The sequence below is a fragment of the Periplaneta americana genome, chromosome 1 (genome assembly GCF_040183065.1).
Source record: "Periplaneta americana isolate PAMFEO1 chromosome 1, P.americana_PAMFEO1_priV1, whole genome shotgun sequence".
Lineage (NCBI taxonomy): Eukaryota > Metazoa > Arthropoda > Insecta > Blattodea > Blattidae > Periplaneta > Periplaneta americana.
In genome coordinates this window covers 78,730,515-78,744,930 of record NC_091117.1, presented here as the reverse complement: position 1 = coordinate 78,744,930, position 14,416 = coordinate 78,730,515, and positions in this window count along the sequence as shown.

Sequence of the window (14,416 nt, the reverse complement as noted above, 5' to 3'; positions counted from 1 at the left end):
ATATTGCAGGCATTGTTTCCTGAATACTTTCTCTGCTAGGCCAAAACCCAAAATTACAGTAACCATTGTGGATGTCAACAACATTAAAGTGGCGGTAAAAATACATTATAATTATAATTGTACGATTAACTCTGATCATCACCCTCATAGCAGAATACGACAATCCAGTTTTCATTTTAATTGGAAAATATGAGTAGACGATTTTCTTTACTAGTCTTACTCTTGGACAGAATTTTTCGAAAGCTTTCGATGTGAAATTCACTAATAAAAATGGCAAAAATGATATGTATGGTCTACATCTTGGGGCGTTTCGACTATCTATGACAGATATTTTTGGGTTAAATGATAGAATTGGAAATATTTCTTATTATGATTCTACGGGTATGACTGTGTTTCAATTGGCAGCAATTTTAACAATATATTCGAAATCACAAATGTCACTGCCATTAAGTCTGGTAGTTCTGTCTCATATTTTATTGTAGAATAATTTCGGAAACCTTGCATTTCATTAAACATATCATCTGTTCCTGAACGCGTGTCATAACATTTCTTATGTGACTTCAGTTCGGCATGTAATGGAATAGACACCTGAGTAGACAATTCACACAATTCAATTGTGAAAGAAAAAGACAAAATCACGAAGAATGGTTTCTTTTACTTCTGCCTGTATGGCTACTTCATTTTTCGAAATAACACTTGTTGAGCATTCGCCTTCCATAAAACTTAAATTTTCATCTTTTCTTCTTCTTTATGCGTCTCTTTCGTACCTTTCCGGAGCTAGTTGAGATGAGGCAGTCTTTTTCTTGTAATCTTTTATAAAAATACAGGGAACGGTATGCTAGTTGTGGGGGTGTTCTGATCTCGTTCCCAATAAAATGAATACCGCATATTTTTGCTGCGGGTATTGGTTTCAGCACTTGAAATCAAGAATTAAATATCGATATGAATACATTTAAAAGTAAGTATATTATTATTTATTGTTACTAATGTTATACATTATTTATATATATATATATATATATATGTATATGTGTGTGTGTGTGTGTGTGTAAAGAACTCAGTAATTATCTGTTATTTGAAATTTAAATGATAAATTCCTGTCGTTGCTAACTCAATGGTTATTTATAAACATAATAATATATACATTCTATTTTTTATATCCGGCCTAGTATATAATAATACTATGATTACAAGCAGTGTAGCCTTATTTACTTTCATCTGCGTACTGCACGGATCCACAATTAGCGTCGTTGCGCTTCAGTTTTCTGTTTTGGGAATGAATAAAAACAATATCGGTTGGTGTGTTTCTATAAGCATTACTACACTCAAGAACACAGCAATTTGCATTACCTTTCCGTATTTCTAATCATTTAACCTGAGATGTTAAGTATATTCATACGCTTCAAGCACAACTCTATCGCTGCTGTCCCGCAGTTAGTAACAACAGTCGCCACCAGAGGAGCTTGCACGGTGCCTATATACGAGTACTAATTGAACATTAACATTTTCTCCGACAGAACATCGAATAAATTCCTCTTCTCATTCTGTACGAAACGCTCTTTCCTGCTCGTAGAGAGACAGAGGGTTTGTAGAGCGACATGGTACCGACACTGATACCTTCAGTACGTGAGCGAGACAGAAAGCAATGTACAGGAAACTCCCCTTACCAGTATGAATGACTTTGATTACACGATGTAATCACGATACCCAGTTTGTTCACCGCTGATCTACATGAAACAATAACTGCGGTCTCTATGGAGACGATGCATGACAACAATAGCAATGCCGTTGCTATGTTACATACGTTCTGAATACTAGGAAAAATGTTCCGTTCGTTCAGAACAGCGGTAAAATATTTTTCGCATAACAGAAGACTACTTGATATCGGAGCAACATCAATCGGAGTAGGGTCCCTGATAGGCACAGGATACGGAATATATAAAATCATCACCGGCGAGAAACGCATTAGTCCTCAGGGGCTCTATCCCAAAGACATCCTATTCAAGGATAGGCATAGGCACCCGAAACTGCGCGAGGAGGACCTGAATTCACCATCTGAGCAAGAAATCAAGGTCACCGACTACTCTAAATATCTACCACGACAACCAGAGGAAGGACAAGAGCCAGGCCAGAGTGGTCAGGGCGGGCAGTTGGCAGGAGAAGAAACCCCACCGCCAATCTTTATTCCTCACAGCAAGAGAAACACCGGCCACTTTGTTGTTGTGGAGGGGGGTGAATTGAAAAGGGTCTACTCGGAAGAACTAGCTCCAGAAATTCCCGAAGAACAGGGCCGAGATGCAAAGAAGGGGGACGACGACCCGTCCTCGCCCCCTCCCCCAGCCCCTCAACAATAAGGTATGAGTTTACTCTTTCAACTTACAGTATAAGAAGTTATATATATATATATATATATATATATATATATATATATATATATATATACATATATGGTAATAATCGCTGAAATTATGGAACTCAAAGAAAACTATTCCCACGCTGCAATTACTCAGAATCTCCAAGTCCTCGAGACTAATAAAATGAACTCTTATGAAATCTGATAGAACGCCGTGGGGAATTATATATCATTTAATGGCAAGTCTCTTATTAACATAAATTCAGATCGTGGAGTTATCATACTAAACTGCAAATTACTCCTTTCTTTAAAGAGTACCTTTAACAATGTACTTGTACCTACTGCAGATGGTGTTTTTATTCGGTGCTTTAGTAAAATGAAAATATCAAGATAATTCGTTGAAGAAAACTGTACCATACCGCAAATCTTCACGATCTATCTGCTGAAAAGTAAACTGCCCCAACTAGGATTGGTACACGGGAAGGCCAGGTTCCAGGGTGCCAGATTTGACGTTCGCGTATGTTCTCTGTACAGGTTATCGTCTCCCGCCTTGTCGCTCTGGGTGCCGTGTCCTATGCCGCCGCTCCCGCCCTCTTAGCCGCCCCCATTGGTGTGGCCACCTCCGTGTCCAGAACAGCTACGGCTACTCCGGCGGCCCATCTGCCAAGACCGAGACCCGCACCGCTGACTGCATCACTCGCGGGGGCTACTCCTACATCGATGGACACGGCCTCGTGCTACGTCTCCGATCCCGTCAACGGCTTCCGTGTGGCTGCTACCAACCTTCCCGTCGGTCTTTCCGCTGCCCCCGTCGCACCCGTCATCCACGCCGCCCCCGCCGTCGTGGCCGCTCCAGCTCACTACCCCGCCGCCTACGCCATCCCCGCTGTTCACTCTGGAGTGCCCCTCGACACCCCCGAAGTAGCTGCAGCCAAGACCACCCACTTCGCCGCCCCCGCCGTCGTCGCCGCTCCAGCTCACTATGCCGCCGCCTACGCCATCCCCGCTGTTCACGCTGGAGTGCCCCTCGACACCCCCGAAGTAGCTGCAGCCAAGACCACCCACTTCGCCGCCCCCGCCGTCGTCGCCGCTCCAGCTCACTATGCCGCCGCCTACGCCATCCCCGCTGTTCACGCTGGAGTGTCCCTCGACACCCCGAAGTAGCTGCCGCCAAGACCACCCACTTCGCCGCCCCCGCCGTCGTGGCCGCTCCAGCTCACTACGCCGCCGCCTACACCATCCCCGCTGTTCACGCTGGAGTGCCCCTCTACACCCCCGAAGTATCTGCCGACAAGACCGCCCACTTCGCTGCCCCCGCCGTCGTGGCCGCTCCATCTCACTACGCCGCCGCCTACGCCATCCCCGCTGTTCACGCTGGAGTGTCCCTCGACACCCCGAAGTAGCTGCCGCCAAGACCACCCACTTCGCCGCCCCCGCCGTCGTGGCCGCTCCAGCTCACTACGTCGCCGCCTACGCCATCCCCGCTGTTCACGCTGGAGTGCCCCTCGACGCCCCCGAAGTAGCTGCAGCCAAGACCACCCACTTCGCCGCCCCCGCCGTCGTGGCCGCTCCAGGTCACTACGCCGCCGCCTACGCCATCCCCGCTGTTCACGCTGGAGTGCCCCTCTACACCCTCGAAGTAGCTGCCGCCAAGACCACCCACTTCGCCGCCCCCGCCGTCGTGGCCGCTCCAGCTCACTATGCCGCCGCCTACGCCATCCCCGCTGTTCACGCTGGAGTGCCCCTCGACACCCCCGAAGTAGCTGCCGACAAGACCGCCCACTTCGCCGCCCACGCCGAGGCTCTTGCTCTGCAGGGCCGCAAGAAGCGTAGCGTTGCCGCTTATGCCGCCCCTGCCGCCGTTGCCACTTATGCCGCTCCCGCTGCCGTCGCCGCCCCCGTCGCCGTTGCCGCACCCAGCTTCGGCTACCCCACCGTCTCTGCCCACGCCGCTCCCGTTGCCGTCGCCGCCCCTGCCCACGTCGCCGTCGTTGAGCCCGTGAGGAGCTTCGGATACTCAACCGTCTCCGCCCACGCCGACCCCGTCGTCGTTGCCGCCCCCGCTCCCGCCGTCACTGTTACCCACGCAGCTCCTTTCTCGTTGAGTGTGTACATATAGATATAATAAAATTTATTCTTGTTTTGCAGCATTATGTATTACAAAGAAACAAAAATGTAAAAAAAAAGGTATGGAATCTACACGCAATAAAATTGTTGTGCTATAATAAGAGAAAAAGGGTGTTCCTTAATTATTATCTCTACCTTTGTTGGCTTCAAAACTGCATATGCATACATACATACATACATACATACATACATACATACATACATACATACATACATACATATGTCCACACCTGTGGAGTAACGGTCAGCGCGTCTGGCTGCGAAACCAGGTGGCCCGGGTTCGAATCCTGGTTGGGGCAAGTTACCTGGTTGAGGTTTTTTCCGGGGTTTTCCCTCAACTCAATACGAGCAAATTCTGGGTAACTTTCGGTGCTGGACCCCGGACTCATTTCACCGGCATTATCACCTTCATATCATTCAGACGCTAAATAACCTAGATGTTGATACAGCGTCGTAAAATAACCCAATACATACATACAGTACATACATACATACAGTCAGGCGCGGATCTAGAATTTAATAATAGGGGGGGGGGCTAATAGTAATTGAGGGGCTGGGTACAAGAAGGGCATTTTAGAGGATGTGCCCTTTTTGAGTAAAACGCTTTATTGTGTTCTCTGATCTGTTATGCATGTGATCACAAAGTTGTAGTTTAGTACTGTGATCATAGAGGTCAGGAGTACCGGTACCCAAAATGTAAAGGCGTGCATAGATAACATTATTACGGTTTGAATTTTCAACATCAATTTTCTCAAAACTTGCATTTGAGAGAAGTGCCTTTCTTGCACCCAACCCCTCAATTAACATATGAATACAGTAGTATAATCACAACACAGAAGAATGGAATTAAAAACAAATAAATAAACCACAACAATATTGTCACTCTTAGGTTCTAAGTCTTCAGTTAGTTCTAATTCTAAAGGAAATGGTGACTGGAATGGAAAGTCGATTAAATGTTACTTACAGTTTAACGAAGCTGAAATCGTCTGGGATGTTTTCTTGCGAAAAGTTCTATTACTTCGTCCGGACTTACGTCAATGTTACGATGAATGTTGAGCAATACCAAACCATTCAGTATGTCCTGGTTCATCGTCGATCTGAGGTAGATTTTCACACGTCTCAGTGTTGAGAATGACCGTTCCGCGGTGCAAGTTGTCACTGGCATGACACATAATATAGTGAGCAGCTCTCTTATATTGGGGTAGAAATTATTCCTAGTATGCAGCAAAGCTTCTATAGCCGTGTCTGGTTTTTTTTGTTCCTCCTTCCAAAATTGAAACCACAAATGTAGCTCTCCTCTAAGCTCTGGAATAGTTCCTGGCAGATCCTGTTCATAAATCGTTGCAGCTTGTAGGATGACATCGATATTTTTATTAGGATCGTGTAAAGAGTTAGGAATCAAAGATTGGAGTTTAATTACATGACTGTGCCTAGCAGGCGAAAATCGTACTGACAAATCGCTTAGAAGGTGATCAAGAAAAGGAAGAAATACATTGAGGCGGTAATAATCTTTAGGAGACATAGACGCAACATTATTGCGATGGATTTGTCTGGATGCAACTCGAGGTACATTTACTTCTACGTCTACAGATTGAGCCAATGCAACAGCCTTCTCAAAAAGAAAATTATAAGTGTTATTATCTCGGCAGGCCTGAAGAGTATTCATGACACATTCAACCATCTGGTAGCACTGACTTAGTTCGAGATTTGGGCTCTGTAGCTTCCGCGAAACACACAGTGTTATTACAAATATTTCTGCTAAAATATGCAATGAAATTATGAATTCGAATTTTTAGAATTGAGTTAAGCATCAAATGTGCCTTTGTACCATAGGATCCAAAATCTTCCAGGAATGATATAACTGCGGAGAAAATGTCTAAAAATTGTAACACTGCGTCGTGCCGTTCAATCCATCTTGTTTCACACAAGGTCTTTAGTTTCGTTTTCTTGTGTTCAGGGCATATTTGACTAATTTTTTCTTTCATCATGATTGACCGCTTGCTAGACTCCCTAACATATTTTGCTATTTCAGCTACTGTGTCTACAGTTTGTCTAACACTGGGAACAGAGCACGATTTTGAAAGTGACAAATTTAGACAATGTGAGGCACAGTACATATAGTATGCGAGAGGCTGCTCTTTTAAAATTCGTGCTTGGACACCGCGAAACTTCCCCGACATATTAGCACCGCCGTCATAACCCTGTCCGCGAAGATTCGAAATGTCTAGACCTAAGTCCCACAGTTCACTTAAAACAAATTTTGACAATGCCTCTCCACTTAGATCTTGCACCACTACGAATCTCAAAAATTCCTCATGCAAGTAACACTTTTCTCGGTCTACGAATCGCACACATAATGATAGTTGCTCATTGGAACTGATGTCGGTTGTTTCATCTACTAAGATAGAAAAATATTTACTTTGGTTAACCTCTTCAACAATTTTCTTTTCAATAATGGTGCCACAACAGTTTATGAGATCGTTTTGCGTTGTTTTACTTGTTAGAGATGAGTTTTTGGGGGCATTTTTAAGATGACTATGCGGAATCTGATCACCGGCATCAACGCGATATTTTAGAAGCTCCCTGAAATTACCTTCGTTTTGATTTTCGCTTTCCAAGTCAATCGCACCATCATCCCTGTGTCCTCTTAATGGAATATTTTGTCGGCCGCACAAAATAATTGTTTTTACTATTGGCACAAGTTTCATCCTGTTTTCGCGCACTGTTTGTAACACTTCATTATTCAATTGAACCAGAACGTTCTCTACCTTACCTTCAAACACTCGTTTTTAAAGTTGTCACATTTTAAGAGAGCAGTTTTATGATAACTGTTCTCTGAATGTCTCCTGAATATTTCAGAGGCCTTTTTGAATTTTCTTAGAGGTTTCGTAACTAAATTCTGTAACGTCACTTTGCTTCGCCCTCCCTCTTTAGATCCGAATAAAACGCACACGTGACAGAACACACCTTCATCCTTCTTACTGTAAGAGAGCCATGGAAATCTTTTAAGCCACGCACGCTGAAATTGTCTAGACGGTCCCGATTCTAGTGTCTTCGGAAATAGATATTTTTCGTCTGGAACCCACGGATTTGTTAGAGCTTTGTATTTTATCTCGTCGCTGCATATTTCTTTTTCCACTAAGCAACCAATATCTAATACATTATGAGTCGTCGAACTAGCGTCATCACTTTCACCGCACATAACCGATTCCACTGTTACGGTATTAACAGGCATACACTTTTCTTCATCAGTTGTATCATTGTCATCCGTACTGCACTTTTCTTTCACTTCACCACACGGCTTCTTGATGAATTGTAAGATATTTGTTTGAAACTTACGTTTCGACATTTTATAATTTCTTACACTAAATAATTCACCTGTACGGACTGATCACTTCTCGTCTCAATTCAGAAGTCGAATGTAATGGCTATTGTAAAGTACGATAACAAAGGTGTTGGTAGCGGCCTAGCTACAGTGTGGTAGGGGTGGTTACCGTTAGATTTCCGTTCCGAAGTCCGAGCTATTGTTAAACCACAGTCTAATAGATAGTCACGCAACTCATACGTATAAAATATGCCAACATTTGACAGCTGGCGCAACAGTAGCCCTCTAGCGGCAGGCAAGTTAAAAGTGTGCACACGACATATGATAACACATCAGAAAACGGGTTTTGCGTAATTTATGTTATATTTTTATGCTATACAATAAGTGTATATGGTTCTTATTAATTCTACTTTAGAATCCTGGAAGAATTTCACACGCAGTTAATATACAAGTTTCAGAAGCTGGAAATAAACGCAATACTTTCTGCTCCTTACAACTGAATCATGGCCCTGATCAGTATCATGGTTTGAAATAATATAATTGTTTGTACGTGGACGGTTCATTCAATTCATTCCTAAATATATTTATAAATCATTGGAACTCTATATTTCCTGTGAGAAGAGTCAAAATTGTAGGGCATATCTCGTAGGGTACATCGCGTGGTGAACTCCTCTCCCTATTTCCTGAGAAATTAACTATTTTTCATACCGCAAATTGGGGTAAACTCGGCCGCTGAGGTGAACTTAAAAATAAAAAAGGGGAAGATTTAAACCTTAATTTGACAGATATTGATTTATGAAGTTCATTATTTTTTTATTTATTTTTAATTATTATTTTCAGTCGCTAATAGTGCTGATATTATGGTTTAAATTGTTATGGAAAGTTTACCGCATTTTACATTACATTTATAGTTTTCACACATAAGCTTAGTTTTAACTTACCCTACCTATACAATACGTAATTTACATGCACTTACTGTTATTATGACGTAGGTGAGAACAAATGAATACACAACTTTGTTGAAAAAATTGTAACTTCAATTAACTCAGAAAATGTAGGTGTAATTTTATTTTCAGAGCAGAAGTGGTGTAAGTCAAAAATGAGTAATGATTCTGTAAATTACAGCGCAAAGTAGCAGTTAATATTGAATTTATTTAAACTATTAGTAGTCAGTGAATAGCAAGAAGGATATATTAATTGCTACTTTGCGCTGTATTTTACAGAATTTTTACTTTAAACCTCATTACCTAATTTTGACTTACACCACTTCTGCACTGAACGGCTCAAATAATCACTGGGAATGTAAAATCAACAACAATAACAGTCATGCAAATTATTACAGAAAAGATTGCTTTTTATATTAAATTTAAAAACGCTCTTTTATTTCTTGAGAACTTAATACGTCTGCCACATGAATCTACACCAACACATCAGAAATTTATCGACACAGTCTGGATTTATTCAAGAAGTGAATATTTTGCAAAAGGATTATAATACGCCATGAATTCTTGAAAAAATTAACACCATAATCCCTACTTGAATGCAATATAACATTCAACCTTCGAAAAATATAAAGAAAAAACACGAATACAGAAATTATGGAATTACTTGCATTAAAAACTGTAGATACATTATCCAAAATCGGAATGATTACACATTTACACATATTATCTCTGCAAAACAATAATATACTGTAACAGGTATTTACTTTGTTTTTATTTAAACTCTCCTTCCTGACATACAAATAGGTAACTGATAACTAATAAATGTTTTATAGAACACAATACGTAGGCTACCTACAGCGTGGATTATAGGTTATGACTGAGTTATGATTTTCTCTTGGTCTTTAGGGAATCTGAAGAACGACAAATTCGGAGATTTAAACTTGTTGTTACTGCAATTTTCGTCATTGCATACATTGCCTTTATTCCGACGCATGATTAAAACGTTATTATAACATCTCGCATCCCTTTAAAGCACGTGCTGGCTGTATCAACCCTATGACCAGTGCCTTGCCTGCCGCTTGAGCGCTAGTGTCGTGAATGTTGGCAAAAAAAGTGTTGAAGTTGCACGACTGTATATATTAGACTGTGGTTAAACCCCATGGTAACGACCCCTAAGGAATGCCACCACTTACCTGATCTATTCACTGCGAACTGTAAAGAGAGTTTGTATGCGAAAGAAAATAGCAAAATAATATTAAGTTTAGAGAGTGAAGAAATCATATAAATTATATGAATAAAAAAATAATGCTTTGTACATTTTAAATAAAAAAAGTCTTTGAATTGATAGGGGGGTCTATAGCCCCCCAGATCCCCTTTTGTATCCGCGCCTGCATACAGTACATTCATACATGCATACATACATACAGTACATACATACAGACAAACATACATACATACATATATACTAAGTGGCATTGGCGGAGGAAGAAGCTGCACACCTGCAACAGCGCACGGGCTGGAGAGAAGATGTACGTATGCAGGCGAAGGACCACATAAGTGCAATATTCACATACACACACCTGGCGGATGAGTGAGTTCGTTATACTGATGACAGACTACAGTCACTAATCGCGATTATCTACCTAATCGCGATCGGGTTTGTAGTGTGTCACTATTTATTATTTCAGAAGTATTTTTCTTCATCTCATTCTTTTGAGCATTTTTTCACAGAAGACTGTCCCCAACTATTGATATTGGATCTTTATGACCACCTATAGGAATTTATCCTTTTAATCCCCTGCTAATTCCGCTATTAAATATAGCCATTTTATTAGCATCAGGAGTTACCGTAACATGAGGAGCTAAATCCTGTTTCCAGAACAAGATGCGTTGAGGCACGGCCCAGTGGACGAAAGTAATAGTAATCTTTGGTTTCAAATCACCTTGAATTATATTATTTAGGAAGTCGTGATAGCTTCTGCTGTGAAATTTTGTTACCCCTTCCATTGTATTATATGAAATAGAAACGAAAATGAGTGACTAGAAAATGAATTTGGCTACTATTAGACGTAGTGGAGAAATTTAATGCAGATGTGGGAAAAGTAAAAAGAAATATATTAACAAATGACAGACGAATTATTGATATATATATATATATATATATATAGAGAGAGAGAGAGAGAGAGAGAGCAATAAAAGGCTGCTGAAAGATGTTTCATTTCAATAAATAATGGATTACTAATTGGAACTGGTTTCTTTTTCAGATTTTCAATTTCAGTCTCCATTACGACGCTATCGTTGAGGTTAAGGTTGATTTTAAAAATGTTTTATTACAAAATAATATACATTTTTGGCATGATATAAATTTTATAGATTATAAAATCCATTTTCAAAATAATATAAATAGTAATGATATAAATTGTATCAGTTTACATTGTAAAGCATATAACATTTTTAACAAATAAATTCCCATATCACGCTGCAAGAAACAACAAAAAAAGGAAAAAAAAAAACAATGAACAAACATCAAAAGAAAGTATGAACTTTAGGCACAGTCTACTATATACAGTCGCGAAGCTCAATATCTAGTAAAAATGCAAACATGGGTAGTTGCGCACCACTAGGATCGCTACTATCGCCTCATCATCGCAGATCTCTCTCCTATAGGGGTACCACTTTGTAAATGCAGTTGTAATGCGCATGCGCTAATCTCCCCTCCTACAGTTGTTGTTCATGGCGAGCGCTGAATTCGTAGGGAGTACAGTTGCGCCAAAGTGAAGTGAAGTGGTAGTATAAAATAAATAAATGAATACTAGTAATAGTGCTGTGTGTTTAAGTTATAACCAGAGTATTGACATGTCTTTACGTGAGTAATATTGTTTGATCATAAACTCATGTATGAATGTTCCCCAGAAAAATAGACGAAATTATGCGAGCATGTGCGGAAATCAGAGGACAAATATTTTGACTAGAAGTGTACAGTTGAAGCGGAAGTAAAGAACACAATCCAATAAGAGTCTCGATAATAGCGACTTAGCACCGCCAATTTCGGTTAAGACACAGATTCTGATTGGTGATCGACGTCGGGGAATGCACAGAGGGGAACACGCAGCGAGTATGGGAGAAGGAAATGATTTAGGTTTCCGCCATAGCTGCCTTTTCTAAGTGGTCTAGCTATAGTAGACGACAAAATATGTTACACTTCCGTTGTGTTCTTTTGGAAAAATTAACACCTTCCTTCCATTATTGAAATATTAAATGCATAAAGTTAATTTATTATTTTAATGAAGTATATTAAATTCCACCATAAACTCGAAGATACCTGCAAGAAATAGGTTAATATTATTTTTGTTTGTGCAAAACGAACTGAAATTTACTATAATCGCTTTACTCATTCAATTTATTTTTTTATTTTAGTAGGTTATTTTACGACGCATTATCAACAACTTAGGTTATTTAGCGTCTGAATGAGATGACGGTGATAATGCCGGTGAAATGAGTCCGAGTTCCAACACCGAAATTTACCCAGCATTTGCTCATATTGGGTTGAGGGAAAACCCCGGAAAAAACCTCAACCAGGTAACTTGTCCCGACCGGGAATCGAACCCGGGCCACCTGGTTTCGTAGCCAGACGTGCTGACCGTTACTCCACAGATGTGGACACTCATTCAAGATTATAGCGATAATTAACTATGAAACCAATAAATATTAATTTGCATTTCCCTTTGCAACAATAATAATGGAAATATGAATTAATGGAGTAACTTACGTGTACCGGTACTTGTAGTGTAGGCTTACGTAGTTAACAAAGTGGGATGAGGTTAAGCAATAATAATCACACCAGAATTGGAAATAAAACGTGATCAATAAATTTTATTGTAACAGACTTTTTCTACGTCTCTAGTAAAGTAACAAATAAAAATAACAACAAAATTAACAGCTATAATTAAAAACATATCATTTGAAAAAAAAGTAGGCCTAAGCAATAATAATCCCACCAGAATTGAAAATAAAACGTGATCAACAAATTTCATTAAAACAAACTTAATTTTTCTACGTCTCTAGTAAAATATTATTATTCCAATTATTGTATTTTAGCCATTAACATTTTCATTACAACCAATAACGAACATTTCACAAGCATCAATGTGAAATACGCAACGAGCTAGCACTCGATGAAAATACGACACAGTTCAAAGTCGACCGTGGACAGTCTATTGTTTCTAGTTGCTAACCGCTTGGAGCGCTTTATCACGAGATTTGCAAAAAATCACCTCAAGCTTCGCAACTGTATCACAGTTTAGTATATACAGTTGCGAAGCTCAATACTTACTAAATTTGCAAACATAGACAGTTGAAATATGCATCCATAGGTCGTTGCTAGCCACCAGGATCGCTACTATCGCCTCATCACAGACTCTTTCCCTAGCAGACGATAAAATGTATTGTACTTTTGATATCGTGTTCTTTTGAAAAATTAACACCTTCCTTCCACTATTGAAATACAAAATACATAAGGTTTATATATTATTTTCATAAAGTATATATTATATTTTATAAACTCACCTTCCTGGATCTTTCGGGAGGATAACTCTGACCTATTTTTCTTCGAATTTATAGTGCAACAAACGTCTCTTTGTCCCATATTATTACTCAAATTATTGTATTTTAGCCATTTACAGTTATTACACCCGATAACGAACATTTCACAGTTTACACAACTTTTCACAACAATGCGAAATACAGCACAGTCAATGCCTTTTCGATCTAGACCAGGCCGTAATATATGTTCGGGTTTTCTATTTCAGTGTATGGAGTTCAGTGAATTATTATATTATAACTTTATTGCGTATCATAGCTAAGTTTTATTTAGTGTAATGTGTCCATAAGTTCCCTTTACTTCTTGTTGCATAATGTGTTGCAGAAATAATTACAAAACTGTGTTATTTTAATGTGAAGAGAATTTTACATGTTAACATAATCTTTTCGCATCAACATTTTAAGTTTGGAATGGAAGCTATTTTGAGGTTTAATAAAAAGAATTTATATTGTGATTTCAATATAGCACATATACCTTCCTTGATGAAGACAGAAAATTTATCATACCACTCTTATGAAATTAGCGTTCGTACGATTATTACTTCGTCTCTTAGGCAGTAGATAAATACAATAATTCAATACTCAATTGTAGTATTAAAATACAGACAAATTGAATGTGCGGAGTATCATACATGACATTATGCTTAATTATAATGTATAATTGCGAATTTAGGAATATAAGATATAGTAAACATATGAATGGCAGGGCATTGGAGACCACTAAAATTAGACAGAAAGGGGCAACTGGGACAGTAAACATAACCTATAATTTCAACATATCTAAATATTCGTGCTGTGCAACTGAAAATTATTGAATCGTGCATAAATGAATGTACAAGAATTTCGCAATATTTAATCGAAATACAGGCAGGTAACGTAATTTTCTTACCAAAAATAATATTACACCTTAACTCGCAAGGATTTATGCCTGAAGTGTCTCCTAATCATTGTTTTAAATTTTATTAATGCAATTACACTACATTTTAGAGAAATATATGTTACTCTTTATGCATTCCATTTAATTTATATGGTTGAAACGCCGCCCTTCGTGATCGGTTTAAGTGAGTC